An 11975-nucleotide genomic window follows, 5' to 3' on the forward strand; every position below is an offset into this window, starting at 1 on the left:
TAAATCGCAGTCTTGGCAGACCGTACCAACTGCATAATCCAGTTGCACCATTTGTCCTCAAAGCCTCTGCGCTGCATAACGAGCCGCAAGAAATCCCAATCTAGCCGATCATAGGCTTTCTGGAAATCCAGCTTGAGGAAGACACTCTTTTGTCCACGCGATCGTAACTCGTGCACAATCTCATGCAGGGACACAACCTCGTCATGAATTCGTCTCCCTTTCAAGAAGGCTGTCTGAAGTGGGTGGTTCATCCTCTCGACTACCAGTCCGAGTCTAATCGTGCAGACTTTAGAGAAGATGCGCTCCAGGACGTTGATAACTGTGATAGGTCTGAATTGGCGAATGTCCGTCGCCCCCAACTACTTATGGGATCAGGGTGATAACACCAAAATTTATACGCGCCATGTCAAATGTTCCGATATAGAATTCATGGAACATTGGCATGATCACAGGTTTTAGGACGTTCCAGAATTTCTGGAAGAAGGCAACCGGCAGGCCATCCGGCCCCGGCGCCGACCCCGCCTTCATCGAGGCGATCGACCTCCCCACCTCCTCCGGCGAGAATGGGATAGCGAGATCAGTGCATACATGCTGTTGCTCCGTGCTTGTCCTGCTAGTGCATCCGTTTTGTTTAATATGCACCTTTTTGGACCTTTGTATCCTTATTACAGGGAGGGTCTGCGCTCACAGGCTGATATGTGCTTTTGGGTTACTAGTATCTGGAAACCTGTAGTACCTTGAAGACAATAACGCACGGGTCTATCACAGCTCGGCTGCACCTGCTTCTGTGTTTGCCCCCCTCTCCTTTCGATTTGCCCTCCTTTGTGTTACACTGAATTTTGATTGCCATTCCTTTTGGCGTCCATTCAAGGGAAAATATTTTCACTGCCAAATAGAATGTCGCAAGACAAAGTAACATGTACGAGTCGAGACTGTAACTTCTATATGCTGCAAACCTGCTGCAAAACATAATTCGTAAAATTCCGAGAGAACAAGCTGCGCATAACACCAATCAGGTATAGTTTATGATCTCTCAATATGGTGCAGAATTTGACTCCCTAAAATTGTTGGAGCACAACATCATTAAGTGTCCAAAATGTGTGACATCTTATGATTCAAAGTTGAAGTGTTTCATGGTTGCAACTTTTGCACTGTACAATGGCAATGTGTAAAACTTTTTGTGTACATTCTGAGGATCAGTAATGGTCATCCCTCTAATTTTTTTTACATGAACCAACACATCGCTAAACTATATTGGATGGATTGAGATTTCTGTTGGACAGGAAGTAAAATTCTGTGGCAAATTACAACAAGTTACCTACTGGGGAGCCGAGGTGGTAATTTCGCTCCAATCTGCTTCTGCTGTTCGGAGCAGAAAATTCTTGTTGTATCTGGGGTGTGGTGGCCTGACAGGAGGTGGACCCCTGTCGGGATTGAGTTATCCTCTTTTTCAGAAAAAAAACATCAAAAAATATTACATGCAGCATGGTCAGAGATGAGGTTAATTATACGCAACTCAATGAAAAGGAAAACCATATTGACAATGGGGAATTACTGTCCATTAAAATACGACAGAACTCGGAAACATTGCCTTGTTATTTCTCAAAGTATAGAAATAAACTATTTGTGAAAAGGAAGAGAAATTAACTATTTGTGATTACCACCACCAAGGTTTTTAGTTTGGAAAAGAAAACAATTTTGGAACTCATCGAAATATGTGAAATTTCATAGAAAATTTTAACCATGACGGCCACTACGGCACTACCGGGTCACTGGAATAACAATATCAAACACAGCACTTAAAAGAACAGTACGAAGTTGCGTGACTTGCGGCCAATGGAAGGTGGCTGCCGAGATCAGGGAGACGACTAATAATCAAGGCCCCACACAAATTGATTCTACCTCCTGGATCCATCTTTAAAAGGGAGGAGTCCCATTCCTTGCCCATTTCATTTTCCTCTTGCCACATGCAATACTCACAAACACAACTTGTACGCCTGCACATTTGAAATCTCGATTGTTTCTAGTCATTCTGACTGGCAAATTAAAAACGATGATTAAGTTGTCAGAAAATAATACTTGGATGGCATTTATGTCTTGCCTCTCTACTTGTAGGAGCAGGAGGCATCAGGAAGTTAGGGAGATCCAAGCAACAATATGCCACAACTGAAATGTCGCCCCCTTTGCAGCCCACTACTAGGATACGTAGTGCTAAGAAAACAGCCTCTCTTTCCTGGCACAAGATACTCTCACGTAGCCAATACTATGTAAGAGAGACAATGCAAAGAAGTTTACTAAATTGCATTAGATGACAAATATATTTTAGCCCATATTTTTTGTGTAACTTGCTTCAATTGGACGTTAGAAAAAAAAATACATCCAGAATGATGGTAGTACCAATATGTAACACTAGTTTCTTATACTAGCTTATACTTGGATGTATCTCTAGGTGATTTTAGTAATATACCCAAACTAAACCTTTCAAACTATTGCTTTGGGTCTAGCTCATTTCCTCACTTAATGGACACCTGGTGGTGATTGCACATACATATTTTTGGGTTGTCCAAAGTGTAAATCTACTGAAAATAACTGGCAACATAAACAGTGACATACTCCGGCCTGGTCTACATATGATGGTAGTCACTTTATAACATGGTGAGTTATATCACTATTAAGCGACATTGAAGGATCGATCAACATATGCAAGTGACTTTTCTCCTTTCTGCTACAACTTATTACAACATCACTGGGTCTGTGTACCACATGATGGGTGACGTGGCTAACATTAAGACCGCAGGCGTGACAATACTTCTACATCCTCTACTTTTAAAAGCTCATCCTTTCACTTGCTGCTTTTCCATTCTTCACTAACCTCCCCGACCCTCTTGCATGCACTTGCTGACACACTATGGTGAAACCTAAACGTATATCAGAATGCAGTGGGGATCAGCTCTAAAGCTTCAATAGAAAAATCGTAGTCAATGTTGCTAGAAGCATATAGGATTAGGAGGCATCAGAAAATTAGCAAGACATGGTGGCAATGCTCGGAATTCTGGGAATGCTAGCGCGGACGCTTCACCATCTGTCGTACTAGTGAAAAATTCCGGTGCCGTGGGGTCTGCATGCCCCTCGTCTGCTGGCCGGTAGCAGCCTTTCTTGCTTTCGTAATATGGGTCCGAGTGAAAGAAAGAAGCTGCGGCGGCGTTGTTATTTCTTTGGATTAACGACTACTTCTGGTCGATAAGGGTCGATCGAGCCAGGTGTAAGGGCCCAGGGTGAAAATTATCCTAGACCAAGCAAAAACCCAATTTATGCTATTTTGTCTAACTGTCCATCAAAACCGTGTCATTTAGTCAGACAAAAGGAATGATGTGCTACTGGATCAAAGCCCCTGTGACATTTTGCTCAAAGTATAAACCGCTCCCTTCCGACCTGAAGACATGAGAATAAGTTGAGCATGTTTATACACAATCTGTAAGTAGATATGTCCATTGCAAATCAATTGATGTATTATGTGAGGACTACTATGTGACTTGTAGATGTTTGCCAGATTGGAACTTCTATACGCTGCAAACCTGGCGCAGAACAAATTCCATGCAATTCTTGGAGAACAAGCGACACATAACAGCAATCAGGTGTAAGTTTCTGATGTTTCCATATGACTCCCTGCGGTTGTTCCAGTACAACATCATCAAGTGTTTAAAAAGGGTGCCATCTTACAAATTTTAAAGTGTTCCATGGTTGCAACCTGTGCTGTCTCTTGCTTAAGGTTGAGTAATGATGGCATTGCGTCTACTTTTTTACTTGGACCAAGACATCGCAAAGCTTTGTTGGATGCAATGAGATTTTTTTTGAACAAAAGATTCTGTAGCAAATCAGGCAACTTACCTACCTGGGGAGCGGAGTTTTTTAAGTTTGCTCGCATCTGCTTCGGCCGGCGAGTGCAGATGTTTCTGCTCTACCGTTTGGAGCAGAAACATCTTGTCGTATGTGGGATTCTGGGACCGGAGTTGTCCTCTTTTTCAGAAGAAAAAAACACCAAAACATATTACATGAACATGAGGTTAGTTATAGGCTTATAGCAACTCAATGAAATAGAAAACCATATTGACAATGGCAGTTACTGTCCATTAAAATAACATAGAACTAGTTAACATTGCTTGTTATTTCTCGAAGTACAGAAATAAATATTTGTAAAGCATAGAACTAGGAAACCTTATTGACAATGGGCAATTACTGTCCATAACTTAAATTCCATTTTGTTTCTTTCATAGGACAAGAATTTCATCTTTTCAAACAACTAGCTGTCTTGAGGCTTCATGGCCGGGAACAGGAGGACCTCCTTTATGTTCTGGGAATCCGTCAGCAACATGGTGAGGCGATCAATCCCCAGACCCCAGCCTCCGGTCGGCGGCAGGCCATACTCAAGGGCAGTGCAGAAGGTTTCGTCCATGGCCATCGCTTCATCGTCACCGTCCTGACGATCCCTGAGCTGCTCCTCAAACCGCTCCCTCTGCACGACCGGGTCATTCAGCTCCGTGTAGGCGTTGCACACCTCATGCTTGTTGATGACAGCTCAAACCTTTCAGTCAGTCCAGGCCGGGCTTCGTCCCTGTGTGACTTTGCGAGTGGGCTCATGATCACCGGATGGTTGATGATGAACGTCGGGTTCACGCATGTCTCCTCCAGGAAGTGCCCGACAAGCGTGTCCAGCAGCCGTGCCGTCGTGTGTGGAAGCGGGCACGTAATGTCGTACCTGGCACAAGCCTCCATCAAGTACTCGTTGGCATCATCGGTCGACAGATCCTCCTCCGGTATGTTGAGATCGGCCATGTCCTCCAGTCCCTTGATCATGTTGATCCGCGCGAACGGAGGAGTAAAATCGATCTCGATAGGCGGCTTGTCGGCGCCGTTGGCGTGGTACTGTACCTTGTAGCCGCCCGTGAGCTCCTTCACCATGCCGCCCAGCATCTCCTCCGTGAGCTCCATCAGGTCGTTGTAGTCCGCATAGGCCATGTAGAACTCGCACGTCGTGAACTCGGGGTTGTGCGTCATGTCGATGCCTTCGTTCCTGAACTGCCTCCCGATCTCGTACACGCGGTCCAGTCCGCCGATGACGAGCTGCTTCAGGTAGAGCTCTGGCGCGATGCGCATGTACAACTTCATGTTCAGGTCGTTGTGGTGCGTGACGAACGGCCTGGCGGCGGCGCCACCGGCAACCACGTTCATCATCGGGGTGTCCACCTCCAAAAACCCACGCTTGTCAAGGAAGCTCCGGATGAAGGAGACGACTCTGGCTCGCGCCGTGAAGACGGACCTCACCTCAGGGTTCACCATGAGATCGAGGTACCGTCGGCGGTACCGTGTCTCCTGGTCCTTGAGGGCGTAGCTCTCCATGTTCCTGGGCATGCCGGGCGCCCACGGCAGCGGCGGCGCGCGCCGGTGCCTATTAGGCTGCCGCGGCAGCATGTGCAGGCAGGGCGAGAGCACGACAAACTGTGTAGGGAATATGCTGAGCTCGCCTCGGTTGCTTTTACCAGGGAACCCACGCACGTCGACCACGTCGCCAAGCTTCACGCCAGAGTGGAAAGCGGAGAATTCCTCGGGAGTCTCCAGCTCCGAGGTCCCGGAGTCTGCCATGACCTGGACCTTGGCGCCGCCGCGGTGGAGGTAGTAGAAGAGGAGGCTGGAGGACGACGTCCTCTTGCTCATGATCCTCCCGGCCAGGGACTCGGTGACGTCGACCAGCTTCTCCCCATCGGCCAGGCCCCTGTACCTGTGGACGTAGTCGGCGACGGAGGCGGTGGGCTGGAAGGCGTGCGGGTAGGGGTTGACGCCGGCGGCCTTCTGCGCGGCGAGCGCGCCGAGCCTGTTGTGGTAGTACTGGGTGGGATCCATGCCGTCGTCCGCCATGGCGCGTGGTGCAAAACTCTCTCCCGTACCGTAGTTGGGGAAAAACAGAGCGGAGACTTTGTTGACCTAGCACCGATTTCGTGTTCTCGTCGGTTTATTTATATCCAAAACATTAACGTGCGCATCAAAGGCGCCTCCTCACGCGTTCGCATTCCTTGCGCGTTCACATGTACGACAAAAAAATGCATCCATCAGGCTCCCATCGTCATCGCTCATCCCCGTCTTTACTGTGGCGAAGTATAAAAAAAATTCCATCAGGCTCCCATCGGCATCGCTCATCCCCGTCTTTACTGTGGGAGTGAATTCCACTTTTTACCCCATATTTATACATTTGTGACACTAATTACCCCTTCGAGTGAAAATTCATCTAGAATACCCCTTTTAAAATCTTTGGACCCTTGTTTTTTGATGTGTGTCCATCAGGTAAGGTGTGAGGTGACGCCCTGTATCCAAAAACATGTGGACGGCCACAAGGAGTGGAACAGATAGACAAGAGAAGCTTGGACAAGATCGCCAATGATGCCCTCCGATCCTTACAGTTTTTTTTACAAATCAATGACGCAACATGCCGATCCTATCGACCATAAACAGACAAAATGTAAAACTGGGGTAAAACCGTGTTAAAAGTCTCCAAAATCTGACATTTCGATAAAAGTTCCGCTAAATAGGGTAATATGTGTCACAAATGTACAACTACAAGGTAAAAAATGGAATTCACTCTTACTGTGGCGAAGTATAAAAAAACTAGCGATGGATCCCTTCCTTCCCTTGGAAGGTAACTTCTACTTTTCTTTCGCCCCACATCGTCACATCAGCTCTCGCACGCAACCTCCAAAGCCGCGGCCGCCGCCGTCTCAGCCATTTCTCTCGTCTGCTCCTCCCCTTTCCCCTGCCCTAGCCTATTTCTAGCCCTCCGCCTCTCCCTTTCTTCCTCGAGTACGGCAGCGGAAGGGGGGCCGCGACGGGAGAGAGGTTCTCCACCCCTGACAGACGACGTCACCGCCTCCGACCTCGGCCTCGTCTGCAGCAGCAGGACGGACCTCTGGCCGTGTTTCTCTGTCTCGCTGCTCATCCTCCGGGAGGGGACTCGGAAGGAGGGTCGTGCTCCTGGTTGGGATCTCCGTGCTCCCTCTCCTGCGCCTCCATCTGCGTTCGATCTCGTCACTGGTGAGTAGTGCTCTGCTCAGCGTGGGGATGACCTATGAGATTCTTAGTTTGAATTCTGATGTGAATGAGTAGTGCTGTGCTCAGCGTGGGGATGACCTATGAGATTCTTAGTTTGAAATCTGATGTGAATCTCCTAAAAACCGATGCAAATCTGTCTTGAGAACATGACCTTCGAATCACGGAACCTTGAGATTTTCTGAAGCTTTATTCCCAAGCCTGAAAATGACTAGCTGGCTAGGTTAATCATCGCTCTAAGGAAATCAAAATCGTCTATGGGAATGGCCCCTCTGAATGTTCTGAACCATCCCTTGATGCCGTCTCTAGGTCCGTCCAGGCCCTGCCGTCCACTTGCTGACTTCTTCTTGGCGCAATGGGTTGAGTACGTTGGTCTGTGTTGGTCGCGAGTTTTGGTCTTGTTGTAGAGGTCTTCGGCAGCGGTTGTGACGCGGCTCGGTTGCTCTGTGGCTTGCCCAATCGCCATCGGCATGAGGTTGGCCTAGGTGAAGCAAGTATTGTAGTACGCGTGGTGGGTGTGTTTGGTGGATGTGGATGCTAATTCCTGTGATTGGCATTGTAATGGCCGAAAGGCATTCTATCCGGCTTCTTTGCCGCTTCTTCTTTAACATATGATACGCATGCTCATGCGTATTCGAGAAAAATGTTCTGAACCATCCCAACCCATATAAAGAAAATGTGGGAGCGGGACGGCGGGATCTGCTCCAGACGGTGCGGGACGCGCTACTGTCGCTCATGCAGCATAACGACGTCGACCTGATCTTGTGGAGGGCGGGTGAATTATTTCTGTTCTTTATTTTTTTCCCTATTCTTAACATTGGCAAACAATCTCAGGATTTCGCACATGTGCAATCTTCACACTCAATAATTTCTTGATATAGAGTCGAACCAGAACATGTATTAAGGGACCATGACATATCTAGCATCGGTATCTGAAGATGGCAAGATCTGGTTATGGCATCTGACTTTTGAGAAGTCAGTATCTTCCAAGAAAATTAATCCTGCTCGGCCTCTTCGCGTGGTTCGTTGAGTGCTGGGTCGTGCCATTGTCTAACTGGGTGCCCCTCGCGGCCGCCGTCTGGGCGATCATTCAGGTAGCTGTTGTTTCTTTCCCCTGTGTTGGTCAGATCATAAATGGATTCATAGTTCGTTTGATGCCATCTTACTTCTAGTATAGCATGTATAATGTCTTATCTTGGGCATTCACATGATACTTTGTAATTTCTGAAAGAGAAACAGAGTGTGAACTATAGCTTTTTATTTGTTAGGAAATTCTGATATGTTTTGTTTTGTTAAGTGCTAATAATGATTTTGAAAGTGAGATTAGCAGCAAACAACATTTTATCTAGGCCCCTAATGGTTCTGTTTGTCTTCTTAGTTCTCACCCTTTTGTATCCGTGATGCAGTATGGGGCTGTAGAAGATTTGAACAAAAGATGGAAGCACCATATACTGAACACAACAGTAAAGTATGTGCTGTTTCCTTGCTCTATTTACGTTATTGTTTGTTTATGGAGATAGTCATGCTCATTTTACCTCTATAGTACCTTACAACTCCAATAAAGCCTTGGGAGGGGTTGAACAAACTTTTGATTGAAGTTCGGCCCAACTACATGGAACCGAAACTATCAAGGAAGTTCCAATCTACTGTCGAGGTGAGCTTCTGCCTGAAATTATATTTCGTGCTTGGATGCAACTTAGTAGTTGGTAGTTCAAAAGGTTTCGCAAATAACATTAGATTATACTATATGCATTTGATCCATGGAAGTTGATTATGTAGAATCAAATCATTTCAAAATTCCTTTTGATTTTGTTGATTTGAGGTAGACAGTACACCTGCTGCAGTGGACTTCGTCGTCTCATCGGCATGCTCGCCCGCGACAGTACACCTGCTGCAGCTCCGGTGAGGCGCTGGAGCTCATGGCGGCGCTCACGGCGGTGTACCTCATACTGTACCTCAACTAACATATTGATCTTCTACTTCTTTTCTCATCAAACTGGGAATCATACTATTCTCTTTCTGTCCAGTAAGCCCCACTAATCACTACACTACTAGGAAAAGGCATGCTAGTGGCGCACCGAATTTGCCTTCTAATGGCGCACTACCGGTGCGCCACTGGCATCACGCCATTAGAATTAAATTCTAATGGCGCACCACCGGTGCGCCATTAGTATCTGGTGTTCTAATGGCGCACCACGTAGTGTGCCATTAGTATAGCATGCAGTGCGCCATTAGAATGCCTTCCAGGGGGCCATATGTACCCATGTGCTTTGGCATTCTAATGGCGCACCAGCAGTTAATGCGCCATTAGTGTGATGATCACAGTGCACCATTAGTGTCTTGTGTGGTGCAGCATTAGTATGAATATTAGGTTTTATTTTTTTTGCTTTTCTTATTTTTGCACAGGTTACAAAATATATTATTGGACAGAATATAGACAGCAGCACACAGCAACATCAGATTCATCGAATACAATAGAAGATTAGTCTCCGAATACAATTCATCATATTAGTCTCTGAATTCAAAAGACCGAACAAAGATAAAACATTACAAGTCTCAAGACCGCGAGTATCGAGTTTGCCTTCACATTACAAGTCGATATCGATCATCTAAACTACCATCACATAGAAGAGAGCTGTGGTCATCACGATGAGCATCATCGCGATCAAACTGGTCTTCATCCGGTTCCTCCAACGCTCCCTCCTCTCTCCCTCTAGATAGCGGGCGTATCTACATTCGGCCTCCGCCCTAGTGGTGTACCCTTTGTAACTGTTACCGCTGAAACGGTGAACCTGTCTCCGACACTCCTCCCAGTCGTCGTAGACTCCGGGAACCTTACCCTTGTACATGACATACGACGACATCTCTATGCACAAGCCAAACAACAGACAATACATAAGCAATATGTAAGTATGCAACAAAAGGATCGGAAGAGAAAAGGAAGACATTAATAGCACGATTCATGGTCCTACTAATAAATAGCATTGATTACATCTAAGTTGAACGACTGTCCAAACCAAAGAGACATACGAATTCATTAAAGTATAATTACAACATGAGTCAATCAATGTTTCAGAACTACACATCACTACTTTCGACTCGACTCATCGGACAGGAACGTGGATGAAGCCGCCGTCTGTCGTGATGGTCATGAAATCGCGGTCGTTGTCACCCTGCATTTGTAGCATTTCATCTATCTCACTGTTGGACGGTTGATATCTGAGGAAGAACTGCCCCGAGGTATGAACGACATCTTGATCGATGATGTCCGCAAACTCCGACTGGATGCGAAAGAATTCTTATCTGAGGTCCGCATCCTGGACTGCCGACAAGCTCGCGGCCCAATCTTTGAGATTATCTGGTAGCAGAAGTTGATGATGGTCCCTTACGATCGCCCGCATGTGATGGAGGGTGTAGTAGGCATCCTTCTGACCGCCAGGCGGCTGCTTGACGCAGCAGAACTTCGTATTGTGTGAGAACATGTGCTTGCCGTACTTACGAACTGCCCTGGTAAAGGTGCCTCCAGATCTGGCGTAGGCGGGGAGAACATCATCAAGAACTTTCTTGACATTTGTGTAGTCTATCTTGGAGTTACGGTTCGGGTCTAAATACGTGGCCATGGAATATTTCGGGCTTAAGAGAATGAGTGTGCAATGTGTGTCACTGCACAGAACACGGAATGTTAGAAAAAAACGATCGAAATATAAGAAATCATATGTTACGGGGCGGTTAAGGGATGACTTACTTGGGAAAGTAAGCCACAAGGAAGTTATCCTTATCTGGGTTTGCCAGAATGACGCCTTCGAGGTGTGAACTTGCAACTTGGCGGTCCCCAGCACTGCTCAAGTGCTTGGCACGCATGTAGAAGGGGTCGACTATCACGATGTCTGGGGTCTTGTCTCTAATGATCCGCATCTCCATACTCAGCGAAAATAGCCGAACGAAGGTGTAATGCAGCGGATGAAGGTTAAAAATAGCAAAGATTTCATCAAACCACAGGACCCCCGATGTCGCCATCCACAAAGCCCTTGCCCTCTGGCACCTTGGCCACGAAAACCGGGTATGCCACATCCTTCTCTCTGAGACGCCGCTTCTCCAAAGAAAGAACACTGTCGTGCAGACTCCGCATAGCACCGGTTGCAGCATTCAGCATATTTGGCGGTAGCATCGCCCTACCCGCCACATGCACCCTCCTCGAGATATCCTTAGGTGAAGGTGGCCCGTCCTGAGCACGGATCGAACTCGGTGCCGGCTGGCTCGCACCGGCGCCCTTGTTAGTCTTTCATTTCCGTCCCTTCTTCTTGATCTCCTGTAATGGGACCGAGTTCTGCTCACAGACCGCCTTCTTGAGCATGTTGGGGCTGATAATATTTCACACCTCAGCTATCTAAGGCTCGGTGAAGGCGGGAGCTGGAGGCGTGTCCTGAGAACTGAACGCCAGACGACGCTTGTTGCAATTGGATTTCTCCGCCGTACCAGCTAGATCGCGGTCATCTTGGTTGGGTTCTTGAGAAAGAAGCCCGCAGAACTCGTCAGCGTACCCATGTTCGGCAAAGTACTTATCAACTTTGGTAAATGTACCGTCGTCGTTGTCGTCGCCGTCCGGATCCTGTGCCATAGGGCTGTCCGGATCCTGTGCCATAGGGATGTCTGGCAGGTCCGGTAGCGTTGCGGCGTTCTCGCCATGGCTTGGCGCCGGCACGACTGGCGGTCTTGTCTGTGGGGTGGTGTCCCCCGCCCCCAAACGAATCTGGCTCTTCGGCCAAAGCAGGGGCCAGTTTACGCAGGTGCTGAGGGTCATCTCATCTTCTTCGTCGGCCCCAGCGGGTCGGATCGGAGGTAACAGCTCGTCGCAGCCTGGCAGCACCCGAACCACTTCA

The 11975-nt window shown here is 47.4% G+C and overlaps 1 pseudogene; it reads right to left on the reverse strand.

Annotated features, from left to right (window-relative positions):
• Nucleotides 1-4300: 4300 nt before the first annotated feature.
• Nucleotides 4301-5969, reverse strand: LOC123056677 (lysine--tRNA ligase-like; annotated as a pseudogene).
• Between the last annotated feature and the right edge of the window lie 6006 nt (nt 5970-11975).

The sequence above is a fragment of the Triticum aestivum genome, chromosome 3A, assembly GCF_018294505.1.
Source record: "Triticum aestivum cultivar Chinese Spring chromosome 3A, IWGSC CS RefSeq v2.1, whole genome shotgun sequence".
NCBI classification, from domain to species: Eukaryota; Viridiplantae; Streptophyta; class Magnoliopsida; order Poales; family Poaceae; genus Triticum; species Triticum aestivum.